The sequence below is a fragment of the Athene cunicularia genome (assembly GCF_003259725.1).
Source record: "Athene cunicularia isolate RWA chromosome 17 unlocalized genomic scaffold, athCun1 chr17_part1, whole genome shotgun sequence".
Taxonomy (NCBI): domain Eukaryota; kingdom Metazoa; phylum Chordata; class Aves; order Strigiformes; family Strigidae; genus Athene; species Athene cunicularia.
Window position 1 is genome coordinate 3,544,726 of NW_020799122.1, and position 8,464 is coordinate 3,553,189.

Consider the following 8,464-nt stretch of genomic DNA (forward strand, 5'->3'; position numbering starts at 1 on the left):
AATGCCATTCCCTTCCCTCGCTTCCCCGCACCCTCAGACCTGTCACCCTTGCCCCTGCTCAGGCCAGGCCAGCTCTAAGCCGGCTAAATCAGCCAGCAGACAGGTCAATCAGCTAGAAAACACTCCCGCCCTCTGAATCGGACGCTGTCCTGCTTAGCGCTCCCAAAGGACACAAAACTATTTCCACCACGTGGAACGAGCTTCCCCCAGCCCAGGCGCCAAGCATCCTTCCCACGGTAAAACCGCTGTCAGGTGCCGCAGTGTTGTGCCTGAGGAGGTGCTGCAGGCTGTGGCTGGAGGCACAGGTTCGTTAGGCAAAAAAGCCTCGGATGGCTTTCACCTTTTCGAATAAATCCCATTCTGTTCCAGTTCAGCCTGTTCTGTTCTAACAGGTGCTTACGCTGCGCTCAGCACTGCAGCAGCTGAGACCCTGATTGCTTATCTGATTTCATACCACATAAAACACTTGAGCGCCACACTTAAATCATCTTAACGTTCATTTTGAAACCGAGTTTGTAAGTAAAGTTTATCCCTCATCTTTTAGTCTGCTCCAAACACATACAAAGGGAATTAGACCTATGAATACTTTATTATTTGGAACGGCATTCAGCAGGGTAACAAGCACTCCTTTGCCTCGCTCTGGATTCCACCTGGACTAAAGAAAAGACTCATTTCCTACCAGCGCACGCAGGTGATTTCATTCGTATGCCCTGCAAGTGCTTTGCAATGATTAAAGCTTCTGCACACGGGGACAGCGAGGCACAGAGAGAGGAGCAGCAGTCACAAGTCCTTGCTAAGGCGGGGGGGGGGTGCTCCATCACTGGGAGATTTTTCCCAGCGGCTGGCACGGAGGGTCTGTGCAGGCAGGGGGAGGCTGGGCTCCGGCAGCGGCGGAGCTGCTCCGCTTCCCTGGAGCAAAGCCCTTCACGGCAGCTGAAAGAGGGGCTGTGTATGTAATAACAGGGCAGAGAGAAATCCAGGTGATTTTCTTTCTTTCTCTTGCTTCCAGTGTTTATGAAATAGCCCAGGAAGTTTTTGGAGAGTCTTTTCTTTGCTGATAAGATAAAGGGAGTTACCTGTGCTGGGCGCAGGATGGCCCCGAGCCCAAAGGGTGGAACCGCAGCCCTTCCCCAGCGCGTCAGGCCACTCGTGGCATGGCCACGCAAGCTGAGCCCACATCAGCTGGACCAAAGTGGACACCTGACCAAAAGAGGTTCCCCAAAATGCTGCTGTTTCCCTTTTTGAGGGGTGAAGGGTTATTCAGAGGGAAGAGAGGGTGGTCGCTGCTGTGCGAGGAGATGCTGTCTGTCACCTCGTGCTGTGCTAGGTCATGGGCATCAAAATGACCTTTGTCATCTCAGTGCTTAAAGTAGGTGATGTGCAAACACGGAAACCTCCTCCCTAACCTAACGATTTCCCTGCTTTTAGAAGCCCAACGTGGCAACAAAACGAAACACAGACAGCAAAAAACCAGGAAGGACATGAACCTGATGTGGGAGACCTGACATTGCCTTCATGAGAGCAAATCAGAAGAAACTGTGGCAAAATCAAGGAGGAGGAGACTCAGGTGACTCCTTCTGGCCTGACGGCATTCACTGATGGGCCTTCCCAGGGCACGGCAGGACCCGGCCCTTAAAGAGCAACTTTCTGCCGTCATGTCTGCAGGAATCTCTTCAGTACCAGTTTGGCTGAACTGGTTGGATTAATCTTTCTCCTGATCACTTTGGGGTTTTTTTGCACAGGTTATTGCCCTGGGAAAAAAAAAAAAAACAAACAAACCAAACCAAACCCTCACGATGTCCCTGCGTTTTTCTTGTCCTGATGTTCTCACTACAGCCACCCCCCGCACAAGAGCAGAGGGTGCAGAGGTGCCCTCTGGGTGCCTCTCCTGCTGCAAGCAGAGAGAAAACAACAGGAAAAGATGAGCTGTTAGGGAACAGAAGATCCTCTTTGCATGCATTCTGAGCAGAGGAACAGGAGGAACGATAGATAAAAAAGCAAAGACCGGGGTCTTCCAAAATAGCTGCTTAGTGGAAAATACTGCTGCTGGGAAGTGATAATGAAAACGTGACTGTCTGCCTAAAGGAGCACTACAAGGGTCAAAGTTTGCAAACAGGGCCAACTCCTGTGTGTGTGTGTGTGTGTGTGTGTGTGTAGGACGCAGCGGTCATTGTCTCCCTCTCCTGGCTGGTTCAGAGAAGAGGTGCTAAAGTTCCTGTTGCTCCCAAGTTCACGAGGAGATGGTGTCCAACAGACCACAGTCAGAGAACTCCTATTTAATGCATGGTGAGAGGGTGGGATCTGCTTTAAAACACATAACGCCTCTATTTTAACAGCCTCAAATCTTGCTGGTGCTCCAAGCTGGCTCTGTAAATGCTGGAGCCATCTCAGCTAACACTCGACGTCTCCAGCGAGGAGGATGTGTCCGGCTGAGCTGGTTGCTCAGTGCCCCAGGCACCTTCCCAGGGCTGGCAGCTCCTGTCTGGGCAGTGCAGGACTCTGGAATTTGGCAGGGCACTCAGGTCTGCCCTAGCTTAGGTCTGTGGTGTGTGGGACAGCCCATACTCCGGCTCTTTCCAGCTCCTCCTCTCTGCACTGGAGACCCACAAGATGTGCCATGCCCTGGGGCTGCGGGAAGGGTCTGTCTGTCTGTCTTTTCTGGAAGGATCTTGCTGTGTAACTTTAGGGATCCTCCTTAGATACCTGGACTTTTCTCCTGTAGTTGATGGAGGAGCTCCGAACCGGCCTCTTGGAGGACTCCCTGTCTCCACTGGCTCTTTGCATCCCTCCTGGCATCCCGCCTGATCCCGGGCTGCCCACTGCCAGGTGCTGCTGCACTTGCAAAGGAGCAGGGACTGCATGGAGGAGGCTGGCGAGCTGCCGGGTGGGAAGGATCCCCTCGGTCACACATGGATGGGAGAGCACCCCGAGATCTGGGGCGAGGCGCCGCGCTCCCGGGCACTGCACTGCCAGGGGGGTGCCCAGCAGCTCTCTGTGTGTGGGGTCCCTGCAGTGGGGCTCAGGGCTGAGGGTAAAGACCTCAGCAGGCTCAGGCCGGGGCTCCAAGACCACCCCAGCGCTTGGTGGTCACTGTACCCCTTTGCTTTCTGCCCAGCACCACAGAGTTACGGAGGGGGAGCCCTAGACTCTGCTCTTGAGAAGGATGGTATTTCTCATTTCTCTTTCAACTCCGTAAACACTCACCCCCTTCTCTCACATTCCCCATTGCCTGGGCTTGTGGCAGGAGGTATCCGAAATCCCTTCGCACCAGCCTGTGGGCAGCGGGAGGACTGTGACTAGTGCCAGGCAGACGTGGCACTCCACCTACCCTGGGAGGCAGCGTGGGCACCTCCATCCTCATTAAGGAACATACACTTTGTACCCATCGCCTCTGGAGCATGGGACAATCTTCTGTCACATTTGCCATAGGGCATCTCTCCCTCAGCAGATCATGACTGCCACAGCAATAAATGGTACCCGGCTTCCCTGATTTTTGGGTCTGAACTCCAAATATCTTTGCCCCTTTGTCTGCTTTTGTCACTATCTGTGCTACCATCACTCACACAAACCTCAGTCATGGAGCTGGACCCTGTCAGCTTGGCAGTGTATAAACACAGAGCAAACTCATCCCCTCCTGCTGTGGGGAGGGTACGGCTGGACAGACGGGGAAAGCCAAGGAAGAAAATGTTAATTAAAGACCCCAAAGTGCTTAGGAAAGAGTGACCACAGTGCTGGAGAACACTGCCAGCTCCCGGTGGGACTCTGTGTGAAACTGCCCGTGCCTGGCGCTGCACTGAGCTCCGGGAGCAGCCGTGTTTCGGGATCAGGCAGCCCAAAATACTCCAGAAAGTTAACCCCCAGCTACAGACACTGGGACTGCTCCTCCCGCACACAAAACACTCTGCAACCTTCCCTTTTGTTACCCGCACGGCGAGCAGAAACACTCTGCAGCAGGAAGAACACGTTCCTTATATTAAACTGGAACAGAATAATCCCCTTTGCAGGTCTTCACTTCGCTAAATCTGTGTTTAGCTAAAGCTGCTCTTGACACTAAACCCATGCTCTAACAGCGAGTGCCAACACGTGTCAGAGCCTCTGGGCTACATCAGAGCCCATTCAAGTCGGCACAGGTTTCTCGGGCGCGTCAGTGGGTTCCTGTGACTCGGATGTTTTGGTTAGGGATGATGATTTTTTTTAGGGGGGCGCATATTTCCCTGGATCAGTCACATGCCTCCTGTCAGAAAGCACCTTTACACTGAAAGCTTGTTCTGCACGTTGCTTGCTAGAAAACACGGCATGGCTCCAGTGTCGCTCGTTGCCACGCGCTCCCGGACCGAGGGTGACACGTGTCGCTGCCCTGCTGCTATCTGTCCAGCAGATATTCTGCATTTTGGCTGGTTTTGAATGCTGGGAGGGGCTGGGAGCCAAGACCTGGGTCTTCAACAGGGCCAAAACTCAGGACAAAGCCAGTCCAGAGGCTGGGATCAGGCCTCCCTGAGCTCAGCTCTGGGAGGGCAGTAGCAAGCAAAAGCTACAGTCTACAGAAGAAATAAAATCAGGATTTTTAGGCGCTCTTTCCCCATGATTGGAATTTGCTGGTGCTATGAAATGTCTCAGGCTCTCTGCCTCAGTTTCCCAAGTGCATCTTCCCCTTTTTTTGGGGGACTGCTTGACTGACTCAACCTCTCAGGTATCCCCCTGCCCACCCAGGTTCTCCCAAAGAGCCTGGCCGAGGCACTCACAGGCAACAAACCCCAGAGGGACACTCCCTGGGCGTCCTTGCCCTTTGCTTTTGTTTGTGGCTTCATCAGAGCAGAGCAAAGCCAACACTTATCACTCATAACTCGAGAATTAGCTTCTTCCACTGTCAACGCAGTCTACAGCCTTCATCTATCTAATTCACTCAGATAGTAATTAGTTTTGTATTACTTTACGCAGTGATGCTAATACTGATTACAAGGACTGATAACTTGAGCAATAAATATGACCCAGGGCTGAAAATTACCTTTCTTTTTTATTGGTTAAAGCTGAAGTTAGTGAAATTAGACGTAAATTGGTTTATGAGATGAGGCAGCTGCCTCCTGTTACAGGCTGCAGATTTGCAGTTTAATCCTACCAGTTTCCATGTGTCTGTCTCGGGGTGGGGGGGGAAGAACCCAGCCATCAACATGGACATTGGGAAGCCCCCCATGGATGGAGGGGAGCCAGCACAGCCGGGGAAGCTCCCCCCCTTCCCCTGAAAATAGCCCCAAGAGGGACCTGATGTGCTTTTAGGAAAATCAATGGCAAAACCGTTTGGTGAAGTTGGTTTGGGCTTGTTTTTTTTTTTTTTTTTTTTTTTTTTTTTTTTTTTAATTCTTCTTGCAGAAAGCCTAAATGTTTAATAACTGTCTGCTCCAGGAAGGTATTTCTTCCTGTGTGGTTTCAATGATTACCGGGTAAGTGGATGTCAGAGCGCCAGCTGCCCGCTCTGCGCCTGCAAAACTTTTGAGGAATGCAAAGAGGTTTTCACTGGTAATATCCCAGCAGCTCGCCAGCAAGCACGAAGCATGACAAAAGGACAGGTCGGACAGACAGACAGACAAGCAGATGGCATCCTAGACCCCTTCTGCCGATACCTCTGGCTTTACTACAGCAGCCCGAATCCTCTGCCCTCCTGGCAGAACTCTCTGCCTGCACGTGACGAGCAGATCCTTAGAGAGCGTAAGTTGGCTCCGCTCCTTCACGCCATCAGGAGAGCTGCCTGGGTCTCACCGAGAAGGAGACAAGGAGAAAAAAAGCCCCGTGCTCTGCCCAGAGCTGCACGCACAGCCAGAGCGGGGGTGCTGTACCCTGGGGTGCTCGCAGCAGCAGCTCTGCCCCCCCATCCCAGCACCCCTACCAGCCACTGCACCCCAAAACCAGCCTGCTCAACCCAGCTGAAGTATTTCAGGTTTTGATCGCTGACCTGTGGAGAGCTGAGACAAGGCCAAAGCAAACTAGGAGACCTTTGACAGCTAGAAGAAATCCCAGAGCCTTGGGCAGGTACTGGGGCTCCTGTCACCCCCCCGGCCCTGCCTGCCAGGGGCACGTGGGGGATCGAGGGGCAGGCAGGGGCTTCTGCAAAGGACTGGGATGGGGGGACGGGGGCATGTAGGGGCATCTCCCCCCCTGTTTCGCACAGGTAAAACTATCATCCACCTCAGGTGGGTCTCAAAGTCCCCCCCAAGCCTGGGGGTGCAGCCTGCAGCACGTGCATCACCCGTGTGCTCCCAGCCAGGCACAGGCATCCTTCCTCCCACCCCAGGGGACCATCAGAGGATGCTGCAGTCCCAAAACCTTGAAGAGAACTCCCTTCCCCTCCACGACAAGAGCTTTCCCAGCACCCAGCTGGAAGGACAGCCATGTGCTCTCTCTCTCCAGCCCTATTTAACAGCCATCCCTCTCCCCAGTTCTTCCTTTCTTGTGTTCTGGCCTGCTAGTGTCACTGCAGGGAGGGAGGACAGCAGTAGCTTCTGCATTATCAGGGAAAGCTGCCTAAATCAGCAACCTCTCTCCCCTGAACCTCTATCCCTCCTCCCCCGGCATCTCTGTAGGGGATGGGAGAGACTCCACGCATGTGATGGAGATGTAAATCCAGCACGGAATTAAATGTGGAAGACACTGAGCTGGGCGGTGCCTGGGCTGAAAGGCATATTTGGGGATTGCATCTGGCAGCTGTGCTACAGAAATGAGCTGCTAAAACTCTGAGAGGGCTCTGCAGTGCCAAGCGAGTCAGCAGGCACGCTGGCGGGAGAGCTCTGCATGGCCGGAGCACGGGGCCTGGCAGGACTCAGCTACCTGCAGGCAGCAAAGCCCAGGTAGGCACTGCAGACCTGAAACCAGCCCCAGCAAAGCCAGCTCAGCAAAGCCAGGGCTTGAGCAGGGGCTTCCAACCTCCCGCCAGCGGGCAGGGACGGGCTGGGAGGTAACTCCACCAAAGTCAGCCCACAGCGCTCGGCCCCACAGTTCAGAGCAGATTTGATTCCCCGTCCCCTTCCCGATTTAAAGTTGGCTGAAAACTTAGAGTGCTGCATTCTCAAAAAAAAAAAAAAGGCAAGAAAAGGAAAAAAGTAGCCAAGCACAGCAGCATCCTCGGCGCGAGGTGATAACTCTGCGTCCTTGAAAAAAACCCACCAATGCCGAGTGACAGGGGCTGCCAAGGTTGATGAGGGACGGTGACAGCCCCTGGGGGGGGGACACACAACACACACACCACCCAGGTCCCCAGGCTGTGGGTGCACTCAGCCTGCGGTGACAGCGCCTGGGGAGGCTGGAGGGGCAGCAGGACAAGGGACAGCCCTGTCACATCGCTTCGCCACACCGCCGCCGTGGTCTCTGGCTGGCCGTGACCTCGGCCGGGCCGGGTGGGGAGCAAAAAGCCCCCCTTTTTTTTGCTGATTCCCGAGCAGTGCTGGCGGTCGCTGGCTGCTTTGTCCAGCGCGACGCATGCGCATCCCCCCCGAGCATCCTCACACACAATGGGCTTCTCCTGGGCGCTCACTTGCAGCTCTGGTTCCTTCCCACCCCTCCTCATCCACGAAGCTCTTGGATGTCTTTGCTTTCCCCCCCTCCCCGTCCCCCCAAATACTACCTTCTCATCCCTTCTTTGGAGGGCCCCATGCAATTAAGGCAGCTCTTCACTTTAGCCATTTCTTCCTGGGGGGCAGCAGAAATACTCCGAGGGTGCAAAGCCAAAAGGCTTCAGCGACTGAAACTTCAGCAATAGGGCAGTGACAGGAGAGAGCATTGTCAGCAGGGGAAAGGAAAAAAATAATCTACATAAAGCATCCAGGATGAGAGCCCAGCTGCTAATTGCTCCTACATTAAGAAGCCTCCACTCCCCTCCTATTTATAGCTTCTTTTTCTTTCTTTTTTGCTTCCAGGCAGCATCACAATTAACCCCACAATCTAGAGCATCCTCTCGCAATTACTTTTCTTCCTTTCCTCAGTGACTGGGGAAAAGAAAAAAAAAACCAAGACAACCTCCTTGCCTGCCTCTCCCCAGTTATCTTAAAGAAGTCAAATGGAGTTTTTATTTCCACTTACAAGAAATGGCTTTTGTGTGCCTCCTTTCCTCCCCCCCAGCCCCACTACTCGCCCAGTCCAGGGGCCAGGACAGCAAAGACAAGCATTAAAATCCAGTTTTTAAAAAAAAATAAAAAAAAAAAAGAAAAGAAAAAAGGTGGAGGGGGGGAGTGGGAGATAAATAAGATGCTCCTGTCTCCCACAAGCCTGTCAAAGATAGAAACATCAAGGGACATTAAATGTCACCTAAAATCGGCAAAGCTACCCCCCCATGAGGAGCTGGGGTGGGGTGGGGGGGGTGATGAGGAGGGACCACCACCGTGCACCCTCCTCGCGTCCCTGCGGGGACCCGGGACAGGGAGCCCCGAACTTCGCAGAGCCCCAGCCCCGCCGGGGGGGGGGTCCCACTGCCCCCCCC